The following is a 22,841-nucleotide window of genomic DNA, read 5'->3' on the forward strand; positions in this document are numbered from 1 at the left end:
CGTGTTATTGCTCAGGGGAAAATCACCCCAGAAATGCTGAAACTTGTATTGCACAGGTCTTTTTCTGGTTATCCACTGTTTCACAAAGTGGAGCAGAAAAACAGAAAAGGAGACTTTGGTGCTGGCAGTGGGTTCAGCAGGCGAATGCTGAAGGCAGTGTTTCTGATGCCTGAGAAGATCTCCTAAGTTGAGCATAGTTGCCTTCTGCCATACTGACTTGAAATAGAGTCAAATTTGGGAAACAGGATGAAAGAGCACTTTAAAAATAAAGAGTATCTGGCTTAGCACACTTCTTTTTGCTGCTTCAGAAGTCACTTTAAATGGGGTTTAATTTCCACACACCCCCTCCCCGCCTTGCTGCTCCAGTGTCTAGGTTTTGACTCTTTTTACTCCTTGAACTAAAATGAAACAGTTGAGTGGTCAGAGGGCAACTGTGGTTCATAGTTTTTCTATAGATACATGGTTTTTTGTAGATCCTGATACCATTGAGGCAAGAGAAAACACTGCGGAAGAGAAAGATGAAGGCTGAGCAGCAGACAAATAAGTGTCCCAATTTCTTCCCTGGTAACATATGGAAGTTAGAAGTCAACATATGGATGTTAGGAGTCATCTGAGCTTTTTCTACATATAGTTGGTTGTTATGTCCATGCAATGTGCTACCTTTATCCTTCCAGAAAAATGTGAAATGCAAATATCTCTCTCTCCCTGACACTGCCCCCCCTGCCCCAACACCCCAGTGTGTTAACAAATGTTTGGACAAGTAGATTTTCCTGAGGAAAGTGCTTGTGGGTTTTCTTGGTTTACTTTTTTGTCCTCCTCTCTGAATTATTGTTACCAAAAAAAGGGAAGGGAAAGTTTTTATTTGTTTTTGAAACACATTAATAACAAAAGTGAAAGCAGACGTTAGATTAACGGCAAGACACAGTAATAAGGGATTACCAGCCTATATTCCAGTTGTGAATTTCTTCAGTTAGGATGAGCTGACACGGTGCTGTGCCTCAAAGCAGGAAAGTACTGCAAGATGAGATTGCTTAAGCTTACCTTCAATATAAAGAAATATTGGGAACATCTTTTGTCCTCTTCTATTTTTCTTGGTTCTTGATATCTAGTGATCGGTTTGCTATATGTGTGAGCTATTAAAATTCAACCACAGCTGTAAAGAAAGTATATACGTTTCCAAATACTGTATGAAAAGAGATAATGTGGGTACTACAGCTGCATTTTTGTCTGCTCTATAGTAGCTCCTGATGCAGCCTGGGGGCACTTTTGCCAAGTGCGTAATGCCAAGCGAATCCCCTTGTTTCAAGAGGCCTGGCAAGGCTAAAAGCTAGTTTAGGCATTCATAAGAGTGCGGCAGACGTGCTGGCTGGCTGTGTTCCGGCTATTCTTATGCTGGGGTATGCTAGTGTGCGCGTCCCAGCGGAATGCACGTGAACACACACCCTGTGAACTGGCAGCAGGAACGCTTAGGCAACGTTACTGCATTAGAAAGTAGTTAATTTATGATGCTGAAAATACCTTTACAAACTCAAAGAAGCAAAATACCTTTGCTCCGTTCCGTATCTAAAGACTGGCTATCTGAGTGTAGTTCATCCTCATTAAATATCGTAAGTCTCCTAGATGCTGCATAAACTGGTGAAGTAATTAGACTGAAGGTGCACTGAAGCCACCCAAGAATAGCTAAGAGTTCCCGGGCATCATGATTGGGTGAGAAAGAAAACTGAAATACATGTCAGTACGGACAGAAAACAGATCTTTGCCTGTGCCAGGCAGTTCCCACGCTGCCCAGTGACAGAGGGGCAGGGGAAGAGGCAGCAGATGTCCAGAAGAAACATTGTGTATGGCTTTGCCGTTGTTGTTGTCGTTTGTTCATTTGTTTTGTTCTGAACTACTTATGAAAATTTTGTAAGGGGAAAAATATGGCAAAGTTAGAACTCCCTCTAGAGTCTGTATGTCTTATCCAGTTCTGCACAGAGGTTTCACCTCCGTGTAACTGCGTTTCAGTGACAGCAGCCTTGAGTTACTTCAGCAGTAAAGCAGGAAGCTCACACTGGTAGGTGTGTGTAAGAGACCACAGCCGGCAGCTAAATCTTACAATTAGGCAAATAAGGTCTTTTTTTTTTTTCCTTCTTCTTCCCCCCCTTGATTTCACTGGTGAAATGTGTAATGTTTATGAAATGTGACTGCAGGCAGCAGGGACACTGTTTCTCAGGTTGTGATGGACTGATCTCTATGTGGTGTAATGGCAATTATTTAAAAGGTTTGGGATCAGTTTAAGTTGGAAAAAAACCAGTCTTATTCACCTCTAAATCTTCAATTCTGAAATAATTTTGTTAAAACTTTCTCTTTATAGTTTCTCCTTTTTATTCCTTCATAATGCCTTTATTAAAAGGGCAAGCAGCTTTATGGCAGTCTATACTGACCTGGGAGAAAAAAGGGCATGAAGGTAAAAAGGCATCCTTGTGGGAAAAATAACATATTATTGGGGAGAAACAGTGAACAAATTTTTCAGAGTCCAGTCTTGCCCTTGTGAACTTAGCTTACAAAAGAAAAGTTAATTGCTTTCTGGAAAAATACCAGGTAGACAAAAGTAAATCATGATGCCTAAGCTTTGCCAGCTTGTTTGGGTGTAGGTTAGATCTGCACCCAGTAGAAGTCCAAACCCAGGAAAGATTTTGAGACTAAAACTCTGCAGTTCACTTTGTTCCATCGTGCTTGTCTTTGTTCACAGAACTGCTGCATCTTTTATGTCTGCATGTGTGAGTTTGTAAGCAGTTCTTTCTGTGGTTTGGTTGTGGTTTTTTGTTTTTGTTTTGTTGTTGAAATATGATTGGACAGTTGCACATAATTTTTCTTCCTGTCTTTGGCACCTTTATGACCAAATAGGCATCTGTTCATGTAGAGAAGCACAAAAATGTCTAGCTATGTAAATCAGGATGCAGTATCCAAAACACTGATGACAAGAAACTTAGTCATAAAGGATTCCAAAAGATGTAAAATCCTAGTAAAAAAGTTAAATATATTAATTTGCTTAGTATTCCTGAAAGATAGCCATAAGTTGTAGTTAACTACGTTGAACTTTTGTAGGTTAAAAGGAAGGTAGTATAAACTTGAAAGCTTTTCAACTTTGAATCATTTGAAAAATCAGAACATCTGAAACGGACAGCATGTGTTTGCCCTGTCAGACACAGGTAAATGGTATGTTTGGACTCAAATAGTAGTATCTAATAACACATGTATACTTACCACGGTAGCTGTTTCTGACAAATTAGACAATTTTGGTTCCTTCCTTACATACGACTAGAGTACCTCTTAATCTGTCATTAGGGAATCTACTGAGGCTGACATAGAAGTTGTATGACATGACAGTTACCAGGTAGCTTGAAATATTCCCGTGTGTATTTTACCCAGTTTTCAACATCACTTGTGTTCTTGTCCCTTTTTTCCTTCTGCTGCTAAGTTATTCTACTGGTCAGGTAAAATAACAAAAGGACTTTATTGTTGCTGTGAAATTGTTTCTGTCTCTTAGTTCAATAATATGGCTTTATTTTTCCATCTCTGAAATATATTTTAATAGCCCAGAGAACTGTGGCACGTGTAACGAGTCAGTGGTGACCTTGGTAATGAGGTGATTTTGGGAGATGCTTGTGAGGAGTCTGTGAGGTTTGTTTTCATCCCCTACTAATCTCTTCTGGTGCAGATTATTATATATTGAGATGTGGAATAAAAACAAAGCAAGATAGGGGAAATCTGTAATCTGTTAAGGTATGACTGACGTTAAGCAAATTTGAACTGAGAGAAGTATTTTTTGTATTTCTTTGTCAAAGAACAGATCCTCTCAGTACCAACTGGGCAATACAGACACTAAAAATATTTCCTTTTGTTAATGCATAATGCTGATAGGAAAAAATACTTCTTTACTGTCTTCATCTCAGTAGCACAGGAAGCTGTTGTGCCGTTTTCCTCTTGTGGCACAATTTTATTTGTATAGTATTTACTACCAAAAAAAACCCCAAACACCCCAAATGCATTCCAAAGATGATGCAATTAGAATTAAATGATAAATAGAACTAGATAGGAAAGTTGGGGATCGTTAAGAAGCAAGAAAATGTTTCGGGAGAGATGGGGGGAAGAGATGATGCAGATACATTAAATCAGCGTGAGCTGAGGAAAGAACCCTGTCAACATAGGCCGGCAATGAGAGTATAAAGGAGCAGAGATTTGTAGTAGCCAAGTAGAAAAAGTAAGGAGAGAACTGAATTATGGGTATTTAACTTGCTGTTCTGCTGCCAATATTCATACGTGTACATGAAATAAAATCTGGAGTGTGGAGCAGATGTGCAATGTTTTAAATAAACCCTTTCTGCCCGCATTTTATGTATATGCAACTTTACTAAAATGGATCTGGTCAGTGAGAGAGGAAAATAAAATCTGAAATATCTTCTGAATTAAGAGAAGTGATATATGAGTGTGCATTCTTTTTTTTGTTTCATGTTTTCTGAATAACGTGTCTCTATGTAGAACAAACTTCTGCTTGCCTTTTTTTTTTTCTTGGCACTTCATAAGATGAATTGCAGAATATTGGTGTTTGACACGAATGGTTCTGTAATGGCCACTAGAGTCGGAAAATAATAATCTTCAGTGCAATCACCTTGTAAAGCTTTCTCTTTGGTCAGATTTTATATCAGTCCTTACTGGTACACTCTCTGAAGAACAGGAAGGGTTTTGTAATGAAGTCTCTCATTCTGACTCATTGTTGGTATTCCTGGTGGTTTTCTCTCAGCTAGTTGATGTGCTCTGCTGTGCATATTTTCATGTTTTCCAGCTGAATCATAGTTAAAATAACTGTGGCTTTTTTCAAGGTTTTATCTTTTTTGTTGTTGTTGTTTTTGTTGTTGGTTTTTGGTTTTTTTTTTTTGTTGGGGTTGTTTTTGGGTTTTTTTTTGCTTGAAATCTCAGTTCTTTTGCAGCATTCAAAAGCAGGGTTGTGAAGACTGAGAAGCATAAGTCTAATCAATATTGCTACAATTTGCTATAGTTAAATCATGTTCTGCACATTTGTAGTTTTCTGAGCATTAAGTATTATTCTTTTTTCTTGTATTTTTTCACTAAAAGTACATGAGTTATGCACACTTTCTCAACAACCCTTTTTCTGTGTCTGTTCCTGATTTCAGGCTTTCCTTAGAAATAGGTTTAGAAGCCCCATATATTTTATTGCTTGGGTTTAATGAAAACTTTCCTTTTTGAGAGCAGCGCAAACCCCGTAGGTATTTACTGTCTGGATTAAAGTGCAGCTCCACAGGTATATACCCTAATAATACTTCGGTGTTGGTAAATAACCCTAATAAAGATTGATGTTCATGAACTTCTTGTAAAGCTGGTGCCTGTAAACATTTTGATCAAAGTACACTCTGAAGAGTGTTTTGAAAGTTGTGTTATGAAGACCCATGTGATCATGGCGTTTTATCATCGTGCTTTACAGATGATAAATCACCTCAGCTGCTAAGCACCAAAAGAAACCAGGTTTTTTGTGTGTGTTTGTTTGTGGTTTTTTTTGTTTTGTTTTTTTTCAAAAAACCTGACTGTTGTGGTGAGATTTCTAAACACTAGAGGTTTACTTTTAATCACCCATCTGGGAAAATACTGCAGAAATCTCTGCTGTTCATTTGAAGTCACACATAAGAGCTTTCTGGTAATATAATAAATTTGCATTCATAAAAATCTTGATAGAGAAAAAGGCTGAAAATATGCCCACTGGTGGGACCCCAGGCCAAGCATGCATCTAGTCAGAAGTGACCCGTGTTCTTGTTATCAAGAAAGTCATGCAAAGCAGCCTTTAACTTGTGGTTTCTCTCCTGACATGTAAGGACATGGCAAAAATTATTCAGTTAATATTTGTTTGGCTGTCTTTTCCATCTGTTTTCAGATAATTGCAGATAGGAGGAGGAGGGATTTATGATAAATTAGTATCAGTTTGCTCAGCTGCAGTTATGAGGATTGCTTAGTTTCAAGTTGCTGAGTGGGTTATAATGGATTTCCTCCAGCTTGTTTGCTTAAGATCCTTAAAATGCTGAAAATCTCAGAGGAAGTGATTTACTTTTATTTCAGAGAAGAATTTAAAAAGATTTGAACTCTAATGCTTTTTTACTAATTATAGAAATAGAAAGAAGGTCCATGTTCCTTGTAGGAATGAAGAATGTGTCTGTTTATAAGGAGTAAGAGGTGGCCAGCATATTTTAGGTGCTAGGAAAGTAGAGCAGCTGTGCAGGGAGACAAAGCAAGAAGAAGACATCCTTAAAATTGTTGTGGTCTGATCTTAAAAATGCAGTTGGGTACCGGGATAACTTATGTCAAATGTTGAAGTGTCTGGTTGCGTTACATAGTTATTTAAATTATCCCTGTCCTCAAGTCTGTTCCAAATCAGTCTTCTCATTGCAAAATACTTTATACCTTGGTTATTGCCTTCTGTATTGAAAGGCAGAATCCTGACCCAGACTGAGCTCTTAAACTGGCTGAAGCTCTGTCCTGTTTGGGACCTCCAGGGCAGGATGGCTGATGAGAAAATGCTGTTGGGGTGCAAAGCTCTGAAGCTGGTCATGGCAGGCCTTAGGCACAGGACCTGGGAGGCTGAGGGAGTCAGGCTTGGTTTGTCTGGGGAAGCTTTAAACCTTGGCTGAACGCATCTGGTGGTGAACATCTCTTGTCTTGGTGATGGCCTTGTTTCTGGCAGGAGGCTGTGCTGGGTGGTCTGCAGAGACATTTCCAGCTAACACGTCTATAATCTTGTCATCTGGGAAGAATCTCGTTCGCGTGAATAGCTGGGTACACAGTGCCACTTAACAATGTCTGTTGTCATCTTCCCTTGGCTCTCAACCACAGGAGCTAAGATGACGTTCTAAAATGTCCTCCAACCTTAGTAGCTAGCATAACTTAATACTACTATTAGCATCTCTTGGTTGTCCACCGGTTCCTAGTAGTTTATGAATCTTAAGCTGAGAATCTATCTTTTGAAAGAATCACTTTCAAGGAAGAAAGTAACATTAAGACAAAACATTAAAGCAGGGCTTCCCCATTTTTGTTAACAATGAAGGTGAAAATTATTTTTCCCACTGTATGTATGACTGTTAAATAAGCTTAGCATCAAAGGTGGTTGATTCTGTCTGAAGAGAAATAAAGGTGTCTGCATCTTCTTTTGCAATGCTTGTGAATATAGTTACATTCCCCCCTGTTCCTATGCAATTCCAAATTACAAAATGGAACAAGGAAACTTCTTTAAATCTGAATAAATAATAAAAAAATTATTAATGCACTAATTGGAATATAAAATGCAGAAGATGTTTTCCTGCGAAGGTGGCTCAGTGGGGAATACAGCTTTAAAAAATCAAAAGCATATCACTTCATTTCTTCCTTGTTTTGATCTTGCTTTAGTTTTGAAAAGCTCAATTAGTGGTTGTTTTTTTGGGGTGTGTGTGTGTTTTTTTTTTAATTATTCTATTGAGAGTCAACCTAATTATTTTTTTTAATCATTTTTCAAACCCTCCAATGGGGTATAATTTTGGTGGTGTGATTCCTACATCTAGGAGCTAACAGGAAGCTGTCTATGCATTATTCTTGCTTGCACTAATTCTTTAGGCGAAACACTGTATAGAAAGTTGTTTGGTTTTGGGGATTTTTTTTATAGTCTCGGTCTATCTACTTGTGCTGTAGGCAGGCAGTGTCAAACATGCTAAAAATCTATTAATAGTACTCTGAAACTCTACAGCTGTTAGTAGGAGACATTTATGCTGACTTTCCCTTTTTCGGTGTGTGGGTGAGGTTCTTGTATACAAATACAGATTTGCAATGCTTCTTGCATCTGCCTTCAGCAGAGTTTTAGTCTGACACAAGCATGGGATTCTGTTAATTGAGCTGGAAGGTAAACTTTTATTCTTGTCTGTGTTACGAGAGTAGGATATGCTGGAGGCTCCATGCCATCGAGGCAGCTCACATGCAGGGATTTTTTTAGGTGCCTGTAGCCTATCTAACTAGGGAGAAGACCCAAACTATGAAGTTTTCTTTGCTTCATAGACAACAAGCCACACTCTCTGGTTTATGTTACCTGACACTTGCATTCTATTAGAGAAAAGTACAGCACGATCATTTCTCCTCTTCCCCTCTGCACCCCAGCCCCCAAACCTTTCCAGAAGTTGAAGGAAAATTTTCGCTGCAAATTTACTCTCCAAGAATTTGTGGCATCTGAACATGAACAGGCATCCTGGTGGTGTTTTATCAGCTGAGATAAGGCAGAGAACAGCAACTGGATGTTTACAGAAACTAAACACCAACACCACCCCCCTTCATATCAGAAGCATTCAAGTGAATTTGGAGAAAGCTTCTAATTAAGTTAGCCAAAATTAACTCTTTTTTTTTTTTCTTGCTTATTGAACTGGAATAAGGTTGATTGTTACCTCTCAAAAATCTGTATTATTTTTAATATACTGACTGGCATATAACTTTCTTAGTTTTTGAGCATGTTTTAGAGTTTCTCCTTAGCTTCTAATGACCAAGAACTGGACGACAGGAGGACAAACTTCATGTGGTCAGAACTGATGGAAAGGAGTTCTATGAATTATGGAAGTTTAAATTTTTGTTGCAGAATTGTCACGTGATGCAGGATTAGTAATACTGAAGGACCTTTATTAACATTGTCACTAATTAAATTTTCTACATCTTTATTCGTAATTGGGAAAGTGTGCTGTGTTAGCTGCTATGTAACTTTATTAAATCAGAAATTCCCAGTGACTTCAGCCAACCAATTCACCTCATTTTGCGGTGAGTTACTCAAAAGTGATAACATTTGTCTTCACACTTGTTAGGCTGATTCAGTCGTGTAACTGAGCATTTTCATTTGTACACAATCAGTAGGTAAGTGATCATTTTCCAGCCTTTTAAAGATAAATGTAAGATAAATGAACACAATATTAGTTTGTGTATTATGTTATTTTCATGAATATTGGATGTGAAAAACATAGTTTATTGGATGTATTGAGACCAAAGGCTTTGCCATGAATTGAAGTAGAAGAATTACTTCCAAGAAAATGTGAGCATCATAAATCCAGTTCTCTTTTCTGAGCTTAAATCAGGTCAGGTTCACCCAGATTGGTTAAGGCAAATGTAATTGTTCTTTCTGGGCTTCCTAGGACCTGCCTAATTATAGAAAAAGGAACTAACAGTAAGTCAGGGCTGGCTGTGAACTCTTCAGCTATCGTATTGTTTCAGAATTAATTCTCTTAAAATATACACTTCTACAGTGCTATCACCACAGCTATTGAAAGAAGTATCAAATATTGAGACTATGGGATTACTGACTCTCATATTGTCTTCTAGGCTACAAAAAAACACCTGAAGAACTTAAAACAAATCATTTCTAGGTGCCCTGTCTTTCTGTGAATACTGCACTTTGTTAGTTTTCTAATGGTTGATTATACTGTGACTCCTAGGGGTCACAATTCAAATTGCTCTTGAATAGTTGTTCCTCAAATAACTGTCACAGTAGTGTCTTGATATTTACCAGTGAAAAAAGATGCATAGAGGCGCAATTGACTTATGATAGAGAGGAATAGGTATGGCATTTGAAGGTATGGGTCATTAAGTTGCATTTTTCTGTGATGATGCCTGGTGACTGACCCTTGGGGATCTGTGAGGCTGAAGGGGCTCTGTTTAAATGAAGCTCACTTCCAAACTTGTGACGTTTTCAATATCTTTAGGCCTTTCCCCTTCACCCTCCCCCACCCCACCCTCCGACTTAGGAAATTAACTTTAGGGCTACTAAACGATCATGTTTCACTTCTTCAAGAGGAAGAAATATTTCTGTACATTTTTTGGCCATTGTCACTATTTTGCAATCAGGTATGGTAGTTTGGTATCATGTAGATTCTGTATGTAAAATTTTGATGTTAGCAGATAATTTTTTTTTTTTTGCCTGCCTGGCTGCAGACTTGGCTGTGCACCATGTGTTGCATTGCAGAAAGCTAGTGAAGCTCCTAAAGAGCCAGAACTGTGTTTTTGTTCTAGACCTAGAGCTCCTAAAGAGCTAGAAGTTTGTTGGGCCTTCTGGAAATGTGCTCTGTGTGCCACTGCTGTAAATGGTGACACTGTAGTTAATGGGATTAAAGGTGGCCCAGGTATTGTCTGTGAATTGTGTTTAACATTTTTCACACAGAGACGCACACACTCTCTATCTTATTATAAAGAAGCGAAAGGTAACATTGCAGAAACAAACAAAAAACCTCTTCCCTCACCCCTCAAAATTCCAGGCAGTTTGCTATAGGGGTGAGGGGTGATTACATGGAAAACAAGGCTGTACAGACAACATAAATGATAATATCTAAATATAACATAGGAATGACAATTACAAATAATTCCGAAACCAACTCCATTGTAATCATTTTTAGTTCTGAGTGAGGATTAAAGGGTGTTTTAAATAGATGTCAAACAACCATTACTTTTGCAAATTCATTATTCTTTGTTAAGATAACAATTAACATGTATATAATGGGACTGAAACAAGTTCACCAGTCATAAGAACAAAGCTAATTAGAATTGTGCTAAAAGTGTGTGAGCTTGTTTGAAATTGCCTCAAGCAGCAGGGAATGATCAAGTATTCCCATTGAACTGATATTATAAAAAAAAAAAAAAAGCCATGTGAAACAGTCAAGGCTAACTCCTGTTTTCAAGGAAAAGGCAAGAAAAAATAGTTTGAAAGAAGCAAATTTGGTTTACAATATTCAGTCTCATTTGTTTATTAAAGAAGAGGTGATTAAATGGGCTATTTAAATCTATAGTCTAGCTCATGGGTGTCTAAAAAGTCCTTACATATTGTGCAAGGTGTGTGTAGGTTTTGGGTTTTGTTTTTTTCTTTGCACAAACATGATATTGTAAGATAAACTTAATATGCAGTTCGGCATGCATTAGTGGAGTGAGGCATGTATCCTTTCAAAAAATATTTCTCTTTGTTACATCACGGTCAGCTTTTTTTGACTTGTTTCCAATTTCTGCAGAATTGACACTGAACAGAAATAGCCCATGCTCTTCAATACTTGTGGCTACTTTCCAGATGTTGTTTATCCACTAATAAATGTGGGCAATCATTCCTGGACTTACTTCTCTGGGTTTATTTGTGATGGTTGGGTTTTTTTCTTGGCTCCCCCCACAAGCCACGGCCCTAGTCATAAAAAATTTAAATCACAATTGCAGTCTGTATCCTTCACACTTTTGCACTGTGCTCAAATGCTAAGCATCCATCAGACTTGGCTTAACTTCATAAAGCAGCTTTCCATGGGTAAGGCGGTAGGCTCCTTCCACACATCTGTGCTTAAAGCTGGATAAGTAGTAAGAATTTCAGTAACACTGCCTGTGAGTTCAGAAAAATCAGTTTTTCTCTGGACTGCCTTATTTATTACAGAAGCAGTGAATGGATAGAGCTGTACTTGGAGAATGAGTTGTTGTTCCTTTCCAAGATATGTGTAAATAGAATTAGGCCTAAAGAAACAAAGTAATCAGTGTTTTCTATCTATAGTGTCACGTATTGCAAACATAGTGCTTCTGCTGCAAGAACACTTCACGAGACGGTATTAGACATCTTTTAGAGAAGCGTAACAGGATTGTTAAAACAGACCTGGGAATAAAGTATGCAGAAATTCAATCAAATAATAATGTTCAAGACATTTAAATAAAATGTTAATATTTACTAGGGAGTAGTAAGACTCTACCATGACAGAATGTGAATAAAGGCTGTGTACATTAGGAAGTTTTCTGATTAATTCTATCAACATTGATCACGTGGATTTTTGCATCTTTGAATATTCCAGGAGTTCAGGCAATAGTTTAAACAGTAATAAGAGGATAAAACAATAGTGTAAAAAATAAGATTAAAAAAAATCCTTTGGTCTGGATGAGGAAATATTCAAAGCAGGACTCTGCTTTCTGTATTTGCCTTCTGTCTGGCTATTAACTTAAGGTTTTAGCTTTTCAGAACTTGAGGTAATGCCAGCTGGGCTGGGGAGGCAAGAGGCTCTTAGTCAAAGATTGTAGAAAAATGCTGTTGATTAAAATTTAGAATAAATAAGACTCGCCATATTAGAATCATTATGAAATTGCTAGGCAATATTATGGATACTGCAAAGCTGTCTGGGTTGAAAATAATATGGACCCTGATTTTGGGGCATGTTTCTTGTGTGTCTGTTAAATTCCATGGAAAGGGGCTTTGCGGGGGTGGGTCTCGGGCCAGCCCCAGCAGGGTTGCTCGTGAGATTGCGATGCTGCCCTGGCCCAGCAGCTCCGTAAGCAGGGTTTATTAAGAGAACTGTAGTTCAGATTCAATGAGCATCTTCTTTTTGTGTATTCAGAGTGATACGTTGGCTGAAGTAGACTAATTCTAATGTGGTACTAATCCATTTAAACTGTTAGACCACAAGTAGAGCCTACTTTATATATGTATCTACACTTCAGTCAAATATTGCAATTTGCTGGCAGATTTTCTTTCTGCATATTGACTTCAATTATTTTTGTGCCAAATTGCTCCTTAAACTTCACAATAGACACATCTCTTCATTTGGACCTACATCTGTTTATTTTCCTTTGTCAAGCTCACAGACTGCATATATTGAAATATAGATTGTTTTCTGTATTGTAGCATTGAACATGCTTTTAAAATATTAAGTGATTATCTGAAGCTCTACAGAAGGGATGACATTGTAAATGAACTAAGGAATGTTTGAAGGGAAAAAAAAAACCCAAAAAACAAAAATCCCCACAACACAATATATAAAACTAGTTCTCTCGTCTGCAGTGCTTGTATCTTAAACACAATATTTAAGAGTAACCCCATATCCCCAACCTCCTAAAGACCATATGGGAAATTAAATTAAATACTTTCTATATTAAAAAAACCCAACAAACAAACAAACTTTTCAGTGAAACATGATTCTGAAGAAATTTTATTACAATAAACCAAGATCAAATCTTGATTTGTGTAGTTTACCCTAGTCTTTTCCCGTGTTCCCAACTTTTGTTACTTGAAGTATTAATGCAAAATTCCCTTGATGTATTATAATATCGAAAACATATTCTAAGCATATTTGAGCTGAACAAAGAAATTATTTGCTCTAATTTGCTTTATGGACACCTCTTAGCAGCATCTTGTGTTACACAAATTGCAGTAGCTAAGAGTCTGATCTCAAAGTTAAAATGCTTAAATTGATTTTTAAAGTCTTTAATAATTTCTCACTGTTCTACATCTTAGTAATTAATGAAACTGATAATAAATCTGTCCTTGTGCTGGAAATGGGAGCAGGGGTATATACATAAAGCAACGGCTGGTTGGTAGTTCTCACAGAAAAGCATTAACTGGTCTTATATGGCACAGTACGATGTTATTTTATAGTTGTGCTTCTAATGCAAACTGGGTGGGGAAATGCTGCCTGGACCTCATGTAAACTTACGGAGAATGCTACAGGTAGAAACCCGCTTCAGCTCTGCGGGGATTTGGAGAGGAGGTCTGAGGAACACATACTGTGGAATAGAGGCAAGTTGCTTAATTAGAGTTTTGAATATTTTTTGAACCTATTAATACATACTCAACTCTACATGGCTGCCAAGTCATCACCCTATTTAATAAGTCTCAGTAATTTAGCTGTCTTGATTCAGTAAGGCACTTATGTAGGAAATGTGAGTGGGAGAGCTCATTCAACAGATTTGTCCAGAATTTAGCATATAAATCCTTGGAGCTTAAGGAGAGACACACAAAAGGCAAAGGTCCTGAAGAGCCCTCCCAGTGGGCACATGAATCGCCACAGATTTCTGTAAAGGTCCCTGTCATACCCAGACTTGTAGCCAGTTGCTTCTTGACCCTGAATGGACTGATGCTATTGAACATGCTGGTAAAATTCTTGGGTTTTTAAAACCCTGCCTCTTGGCCTTTGGAGAGGTTCCCACGTTACATGGCCTCTGGGCCCGAGTGCTGCTTGTCGGGGTGCTCCACTCCTGCCTGCGCCCTGCGTGCTGTGCTGGGCTGGGGCGCCGCGCGGAGCCCCCGGGCGCTGACCTTACCACTGTCTTCGCCAAGTCTCGCTGCTCTTCCACATCTCAGTGCTCCGAGCATGCCCCTGCACTCAAGTACAGTCCTCTGTGTCCCCCAAGGTGTTCAGCTGGTCAGAAGATTCATGGAGAAGTTTTCTCCGTTTTGCCTTCTGAAGATTTTTACTCTCAGTATGGAAAAAAACTGAATGTTCATTGTCTCAGCACAATAAAACAAATGGCCTTGTAGTCTGGCAGTCTTGTCTAAAAATGGGAAGGGTTTTGGCACTTACTGCAAGCGGCATTTCAATACCTGGAATTCCCTACAGTACAACCAAAATGCAGTGATCTTTTTACCTCTTCTGGGTTGGTTGTTGGGGTTGGTTGGTGGTTTGTTTGTTGGTGGTGTTTTTTGTTTTGGTTTTTTTTTGTTTGTTTGTTTGTTTGTTTTTTACTGCTTTTCTCCTCCCCTCTAAAGACTTGGGATGTGAATAAAAAATGCAGGAAGGTGTCTGACTAGGCTGAAAACTGTATCTACGCTTCTGAGAGAAATTCTCTCGTGGCTGTGCCTCACCATGGATCTAACCAAGGTCCAGCTTGTGGCTGCCTCTGCGCAGGGAGGTACCCAGAGCCCGGGGAGCAGCACTGATCCTGGCCTCCCTGCCATAACTGCGAGTCCAGGGTAGACTGCTTCCCACCTGGGGCTTGCAGGTACTGCTCTAGGATGGAGGCCTGGGAAGAGCAAATTCTGAGAAGCTTTAGTTAAAAGAATAGTAAAATGACAATCTTCAGTGTATAGTTTTTTAGATAATGTTGGCAATATAATTACAAGCAGAGGAAATTGGAGCTATTATTGGTCAGCATCTCAGATTAATCCATTATTTCACACCCTGAACTCACTGATATTTTGCATCCATATTGAGATTTGAAGAATCCAGGTCTCATTTTCCACAGGCGTTAATGAAAACTTCATGGAACAAGAAAGATAATGTAATACGAAGAAAAAAATTGCTATGAAAAATTTATCTAAATTAAGTCTGTAATTGATCTCCTCAGATGTCATGTCTTGAGAAGCTGGCCAAATTTTATTGTGCATTTATTGCTAAGTGACTGATTACCAGATAGATGGAACATAGCAAGCTCCATATGTTTTGTTTACCTAAAAGCTCATAAATCCAATGTCTGTTGGGTCTCTCAAACATGATATGTTATCAGATTCCTTCCATGAAAACAAAACCCAACTACAAAGTCATCAGGTTGAAGTATTATTCTTTCAGCTGCTTTTTCAACCCAGTTCATTCTTTGGCTGTAAATAGAAGCCAGATGCAGTACTGAGTTCTGATTAATTGTTTGTCAAAATATGTGTAGCACGCTGAGGATGGAGGGATCACGGGCATCTTGGGTTGCTAATGAACTATATCCAAAGGTCTGCACAAGGTCTGCATGTGTATAAACAAGCTCTCAGGATGAGCATATCCTTTTATAAGCTGTATTCTGTTAGAATTAACAATGTGAACATCACAGGGATGTCAGGTCAAGCATTTTATAGAAGAGTGTATATGCATTAAATTGTTGGAGTATTTTAAGTTGGCTTGTCAAAGATTAGGAGAGGAGAGTGGGGTTATTGTGCAGCTTCTGCTTGGAGCAGGCCCTGGAAAATGAGAGGGAATGAATTCTTATTGTAACAATGTCGCTGTAGCCTTCTGAGGCAAACAAATAACTCTTCAGGTAGATAACATGAACATATATAATGACTCGAGGCTGTTTGTCAGATCACTAATAGAGTACGATGAATCACTTGCTCAGGCAGTCCCTGTGTTTGGACTGGTAATCCACTCTGCTTAATGTACTTACTCTAGATGTAACGTGTATGTAATTCCTCTGCCTATAGCACTTACCTCTTCTATCTTCTTTTCTTTGACGAGTTCTGTTGCAAATCGGCAGCATATACTACCCACCAGTGCAGCTTCCCTGCTCTACTGGGGAAACTTTTTGCAGAGCTGACAGCAGCTGTACGAGAGCTTTGCATCTGAGTGAAATAAGCAATGATCCAAATCAGCAAATGATGTCCTTTCTAATTCATATAATCTTTGAAGTACAAAGTGTTAACACCATTCAGATGAGGCAATATGAAGATTTTTCATTATGCTAGCTGAAAATCACATGAAATCTAAACTTTTAGAGTACAGCGGTGGAAACATTCCTGATGCTACAACAGAAATAAATTTAAAGAATTAAAAAAAAAGTTAGTATAACTACACTTATTTTCACAGTCCTGTTTTGTTTGCATTGAAGTTGGGGGTGGGAGTGTTGCTGCTGCTTTTTCCTTACAGATAATTACTTGGGAAAAGTCTTTCCTCGTGCTCCCTTCCGTGTGTCCCCATGCCTCTTAGCCAAGCATTAGCGCACTGCTCCAAACTTCATAATAGATCCAGTCTGCTCTTAACAATTGCAATATAACAAGGGTTTCCACACACGGTGAGGGTGCCACAGATGTGCAGATCTGACAAGGTTCCCTGTAACCGCAAAACTCCTGTAGTCATTTTTCTGACCAGAGAAAGAATATGGAGGAGGGAAGGAGATCCCAAATATTCAGCCTGCTACCCTAGTTGCTTAACAGATGGTCCTCGCCTGTGGTAAAGTGAGATTTCTGAAAGGCTGTGTGGTTTGAGATTTTCTGCAGAGAAGGATGGATTTCTCTGTGGTTTACTAAAACTTTTGCGCATATCATTCCCATTTACTCTTAACCACTGTTAGAGAGGTGAATGAGGTGAAATATCTATCCCTCTCCATGCTTTGAGGCTTTTTTTAGCGGCAACGTTGTTTTCCTTCTGACTGAATAACTTACTGCCAGGTCAAGCGGAGTGTGGGGTTTTTTGTGTGCGTGCACAGACAAATTATAGGCTCGGATCCCTGTTTTCAAATAAACCCAGCGATGTTAAACCCTTCATAAGTCTGATTCAGTTCTTGCTGAGCTCAGTGGGAGTTTTGCCTAGGGGAGAAACTGAGAACCTTCACATTAACTTTGATTTCATTCAAGCTTGTTTTTGGAGAAACAGCTGATCCACCAGAATACTGTGAATACCACATCTGTGGATGTAATGGCTGTTTCTACTGGGTATGATTACCACAAAAGAGCTTTGAAAAATCTTAACAGTGGAGAGTATGAGCCCTTGATTCCACTCATTGGAATTAGTGCAGTTTTTCATAAGCATAGACAGAACAACAGAATATTAATTGCATCTGTTCCTGAGCTCCCACTGGCATGGTGTGAAGGGGAAATATTTGGACTGCAGCAATTGGAAATCAGGAGTTCAACCTAACTCCTTACAAGTTGCTGTGTCAGTGGGGTGAGAGGAAGGAATAATTGCCTTCTAGGAAAATCAGTGGTGGCACACTTGATCAGCAGAAGCTCTCTTTGGACATAGCAATGCCAGCTTGGATATATTCTGTTGAAAAACCCTTCCCACCAGTGTGCAGCAGTGAAGAAATCTCAGTGCTGCTGCTGCAGAGAGTCATGATCTTCTGGCTTGTGTAATACTCAGAAAGTAGCTGAATTGATTGTCTAAAACTTGTTCATAGAAATAAATGACCCTGCAGTCAGCATCATCATTTTCGCTCATTCTGGTTCTTCGATATATTGGGCTGTGTCTTCTGCAGGAGAGAGGAGGCAGCCAGGGTAGGAGGTAGGTCTCTGCAGGCTCCAGACAGAGACAGAGAAAGGGGGGGTGAGAGTGCGGTTCAGATCAGGCATCTAATTCAGATGTTCTAAAAAATCCTCTGAAGGATCCTCCCCCCCCGTGATTATATAAGAAGTGCGAGCTAGGTGACGTGAGTCTTCCTCAGGGTATTAGTCATAACGCAGACACTGTCTTGAAACATCTCCAGTTGATACATCTGTACTTTTAACTTTAAAAAGGAAGCATTTGGCTGTGGTGGGACTTGTGAGGTCTGTAGATTCTCACTGGCTTTTCTGAATTTTTCTGAAGAGAAACGTTTTGCAGTCTTATGTTATGGATTTCTTCTAATTGTTCAGTAGTGGAAAATCTGGCCAGTGGGGACTTGGTTTTATCTGTCTGAAATGACAAATACAAACTTAATTGAAAGGCAAATGATTTTTCAGATTTATAGATTTCTAAGGCTAAGAGTCTGCATGAGTAACTTTAATTAAATTCATTTTCCTGCAGAGCTGCTCATTGTTTCAGTTACTAAACTCTCCACACATGTTGCTCCTCCTAGCTTTTCAATTTGCTTGCCAGATGTTATTTAAATGCTTGTCAGCTGCCTGAGAGAACCTAGAGAGGCAGGTATCTTTCAAATGTGGTGGGGGTGGGGAATTGTGTCCTTTCCTACTTTTATTCTACTTAATTGGGGCAAACCGAAGTCAACACCCATGTAGGTGAGTTGACTGGTAAATCAAACCAAATAACAGTCCTGTTCTTTTTATTCAATTATCTTGCCTTTAAATCTGTAACCAGGAGACCACGTGGTAGTGATAAGGCTTTGAATACTCTTAAGTGGGTAATTAAGAGTGCTTTGAGAGAATTACTGAGGTATGTAAGGTTAATGTGAGGGCTTGATGTATGGGGAGTAGTGTGGCTGAAGCCAGTGGAGAGGAAACATCATTTGACTACTGAGAAACAGTTCAGCTGGAGAGAGAAGGGTGAGTAACATGGGCAGCATTTTGTTTTCTACCAGAGCTAAACAGTGCTTTCATAAAGTGGAGAAAAAGATGACTTGGAAATTGTGCAGACTTGATGATGTTTTATGGAAAGGAGATGTGATTTGAGTTGTCGAGCTAATGCTATAGAAAACAGTTAAACGCAAAGAAGGAATTGCTTTATCAAAGAAGCAGTATGATCCCTACGGAGATTAAAGAAGGAATTATGGTCTCTGAGCTACTGGAGACTAAGTGGCAGATGCACGAAGCTTGTGTGAAGAGGGAAGCAGTTTTGGTTTTGCACCAAGGGTGTGCCTGGTACTTTCATTTCAGTCAGGAGTGACTTTTTTTTTTTTTTTTTTTTTTTTCCTTTCCCCAGGAAAAATGTGAGAATGAAGGAAAACTTGAGTTCTTAATGTGTTTTCTTGTTGAGCCATTCTTAGAAAACTTGTAGTGAAAATATGGTAACTACATGTATAAAGAGTCTGCCTCTCCCAGAGATGGCAATTTTACCCAGAGTCACTGAAGGGGAGAGAAATAGTTTCCTGAAACTGAGCTGCTAAGGAGGACAGAATGTTTTGGTGGTGCTGTGTCAATGAAAACAGCCAAAAAAGGTGCTGATGCTACCGTGTGCAAGCATTGGGTTGTTTTAGTTTGTGGTGGTTTTTTTTTTAATTATTTTACTTCGTTTTGAAATGAGGGAAAGAGTTTTTTATTTGTTGGTTTTGTTCTGGTTAAATGGCTCTAACATTTCTGCTCCATCTGGTATGAAAACTCGAGGGGAGACCGACATTAAACCACTGGGTGGAGGTGACTTTTATTTATAAAAAGAAATCTTAGTTAAGTTCCTGGGTTAGTCAAAGGACAGTTATCACTGTTGTGATATGGAGACTATTTATCTGAGGAAGGACAAAGACATCAAACTGTGAAGATAAGCTCTGAATTATCATAAACTCCATTTCACATGAGAAACTGGTATTTTAATTCAAAAGGAAATATTCATAAGCCATCTTAGTTTATAATTTGAATATAATACGATGAAACCTGTTAATAAGAGACTAGCGGGATTTCTTTTTTTTTTTTTCACTGTCACAACAGGTAGCTGTGTAATATAGTCTTAACAAAGTAGCCCTTCAGAAATAATAATCTCATGAATTTTAAAAGGGAATTGAAATGCACATCAAGGATACAGAAACAGGATCCTACCTTGCATGGTGAAGAAGTAAGAGTTCATTTCAAAGGCCAAGGAAGTTTGTGAGGAAACTTGGGCTGCCTTTGGTCGCTGGGTTAGTTCGGTACTGAGCACAGCTATGAAATATGTGCAGGGTGTTTGCAGCTTGATTGGTGAAAATGGATGTTTATATTGTGAGCAGATGATTTGAACTATCGTGGTGTGCAGCTGGTTGGAAAATTCAGCGTTTATTGGTGAGGTGGTAGGAAGTTCAATGCTAAAATAATATCATGAAACTGTGTTTTAATTGCAAGAATTTACTCTATGCTTTTATCTAAGCTTTATTGTGGAAAGCCACAATGAAAAGCTGAACTACTTGCTTCACAGTGAGCATAAACTTTGTTTGGCAGAGAAATGGGTATTCGCATTCTATTGTGCATAAATATTTACAACCAACCTCGCCTGAGTTATAACTTTCTGATCGCTTTTTATTTTGGTGAAGGTCTTTCTAAATTTGTGGCTGGTGAAAGAAACTCTGTCCCTTGATCTTCAATTCCTGGTGCATCTTGCTTCATTTAATTAGGTGATTCATCCACAGGGTAATGCCACAGTTGTCCTTGTTGAGATGCCCATTAAACACATGGCACAGTCACTCCTTTTTATGCTTTTGAAAATAATGATTCTTTCAGATGTGATGTATCAGATGGTCAAGGTTTAGGTAATGTCTTTTTAAGTGAGATATCCAGGTTGGAGCAATCTAGGGGAAAGAACACTTTTCAAAACCATTTTTTTAAAGCCATTTTTTTCCTAATTTTCTGATTGAAAGTGAAAATTTGGGCTCAAAAGTGGGATTTTTGTGTTCACCTTTGTCTTGCAAAGAAATTTCAAGCCTCTCTACAGTATCCCAGTTTCTGCTATGTTGGTAAACAAGCTGACGAAGTTCTGCATCTGATCTGCAATCAGTTGAACTTGGTGTGGGAGGTAATAAGCTTATTGCAAAATGAAATTTATAATATAGCAGTGCTGGTGGAGAAGGTTAGTGAGTAATGAGTAATAGGAAGAAACAATCTGTGCTTTTGACTGTTGGGGAAGGAACATTGGGTTTTGAAGAGGCTTAATGACTTTGGTGGTGGTTTGGGATTTGTCAGTATGTTGGACCTAAACACTGGGGAGGAAAGTTCAGCAAAGTTTACAGAGCAGACTGTGATTTGGGTAAGCAAATGGTGGGAGGGAGCATCTGCTGCCTTTGTCTGCGTTAGGTCCTTATTTGAACCCAAGCCCTGTAGAGCTCATTCCTCCATGTTCTTTACACAGCATCCACCAAAGTCATTTGGGAAGTTCTCCAAGCTTCTAGATCGTGTCCAGGGTGCTCTTCTATGATAGCCCTGTGGCTTAGCTGCTGCTTCCGATCAGCCAAATTCTGAGTTGTACATAACAGTATATTCCAGGGCTTTGAGAGTTGCCAGTTATTTTTAAAAGATCTAAACACTATGTGGAAGACTTTTCCAGAACCTACACTTAATTTCTCTGTTGATTTAGTGTTTTTTCTAGTGTTCTTGAGCGTAATTCCAGTATAGTGGTCTGCTAATGTGTTAGCATGCCTCAGTAGCAAGCTACTTACACTATTCCAATATATATTATTATTTTTGTCATTGCTGAGGACAGGGAATTATATACATTACTCAGTATGTGTCCTGTTTTTCCCTAAAATGTATGAAACTAGAAATGAACAAAAAGTGGTTTAAGTGGATAGGTTGTTACGAATGAGATTAAGACTGTGTGTACACGCAGGTTTGTCTTTTTCCCACTGTGACTTTGCTCTCTCTGACGTAAATGAATGAGATGACCTTCCCCTCACAGAATAAAGACAAAGTGGGTTAGGAAATGTGTATAATTTATAAGGTATTCTCTATAGATAAGAATGAATATCCTATATAAATCACATCATTGCAGAAGTCAGGAAGAATTTTCAATGCTGTGAGATGATGCAAACCACAGACTGTCAGTTTTGTATCTTCTCAGAAGATGTGTGTTGGATGAAAAATAGTTCTGACACAAAATGAAGATATCGTAACATATTTTATTGGGTTTTGGGCCAGAGAAACAGTGGCGGGGAGAGGGGGGAGTGATTCAGCTCAACAAAGAGCATAGATATCTGTAACTTCCCTTTTTTTCTTGAATTGTTTTCAAAGCCTTTTTGTGTGTCTCATGCAACTTGACATTTAAATGCTGAGTTTCTTAATTCAGTGCAGGTCACCAAAGTGTATAATATTTTATTTTTAATGCTCACAGTTAGCATCAAACCCCACAGATTTCAGCTCAGACTGGCTATGTCCTGTTTCTCTAGAAGTTGTGGGCTTTAAGCAATGCTGTAGATAGAGCATAGGGAGTGAGATGCAGTTTTGGGAAAATACACCTGAAAGCTGTAGCACTTGTGTTGCTGGAAGCTGCCAAAGAGTGCAGACAGTTGCGTGAACCGGGCAGCAAAAGCAGCAGCTGAAGGACCCTAGGGGTGTATGGGCAGGAACAATGTGCTTCAAGCACTGGATGTCTTCCTAATATGTCTAACCCATATTCTTCAGAGGCAGGGAAATAAACACAAATCCAAAGGCGGGTTTATAAACATAAACAATGGTAAAACTGATGCTGGGCCATCTCATGCCGTTTACAGAGGTGAAAACTGTTTTATTGGTATTAGCAGGGGGCCCACTGGCTGTAATTACATAGCCACAGAATGCAGAATATTTTTCCAAGATGCTACAGCACTTGCTGGTTTGCTCTAACCCACTGGTGCTCTTTTCTTCCTTATTCCAATGCAATACACCCGTGGCTGTTTCTTGCTCCATACAAGTAAGCAAAAGGAGTTAACTGAATTAAATGCCATCCAGAGGGACCCTGTCAGGCTTGAGAAGGTGGGCTTGTGCAAGCCTCACAAAGTTCAACAAGGCCAAGTGC

At 38.9% G+C, this 22,841-nt stretch overlaps 1 long non-coding RNA gene across 1 annotated transcript in view; it reads left to right on the plus strand.

Moving 5' to 3' along the window:
- The first annotated feature begins 909 nt into the window (after positions 1 to 909).
- Positions 910 to 22,841, plus strand: part of LOC308072537 — a 170,382-nt gene continuing 148,450 nt past the window's right edge. Inside the window, exon 1 of the long non-coding RNA XR_013931699.1 lies at positions 910 to 2,110. This is a non-coding gene — a long non-coding RNA (uncharacterized lncRNA). The remainder of the gene's footprint in view (positions 2,111 to 22,841) is intronic.

The sequence above is a fragment of the Falco punctatus genome (assembly GCF_963210335.1).
Source record: "Falco punctatus genome assembly, chromosome: 13".
Lineage (NCBI taxonomy): Eukaryota > Metazoa > Chordata > Aves > Falconiformes > Falconidae > Falco > Falco punctatus.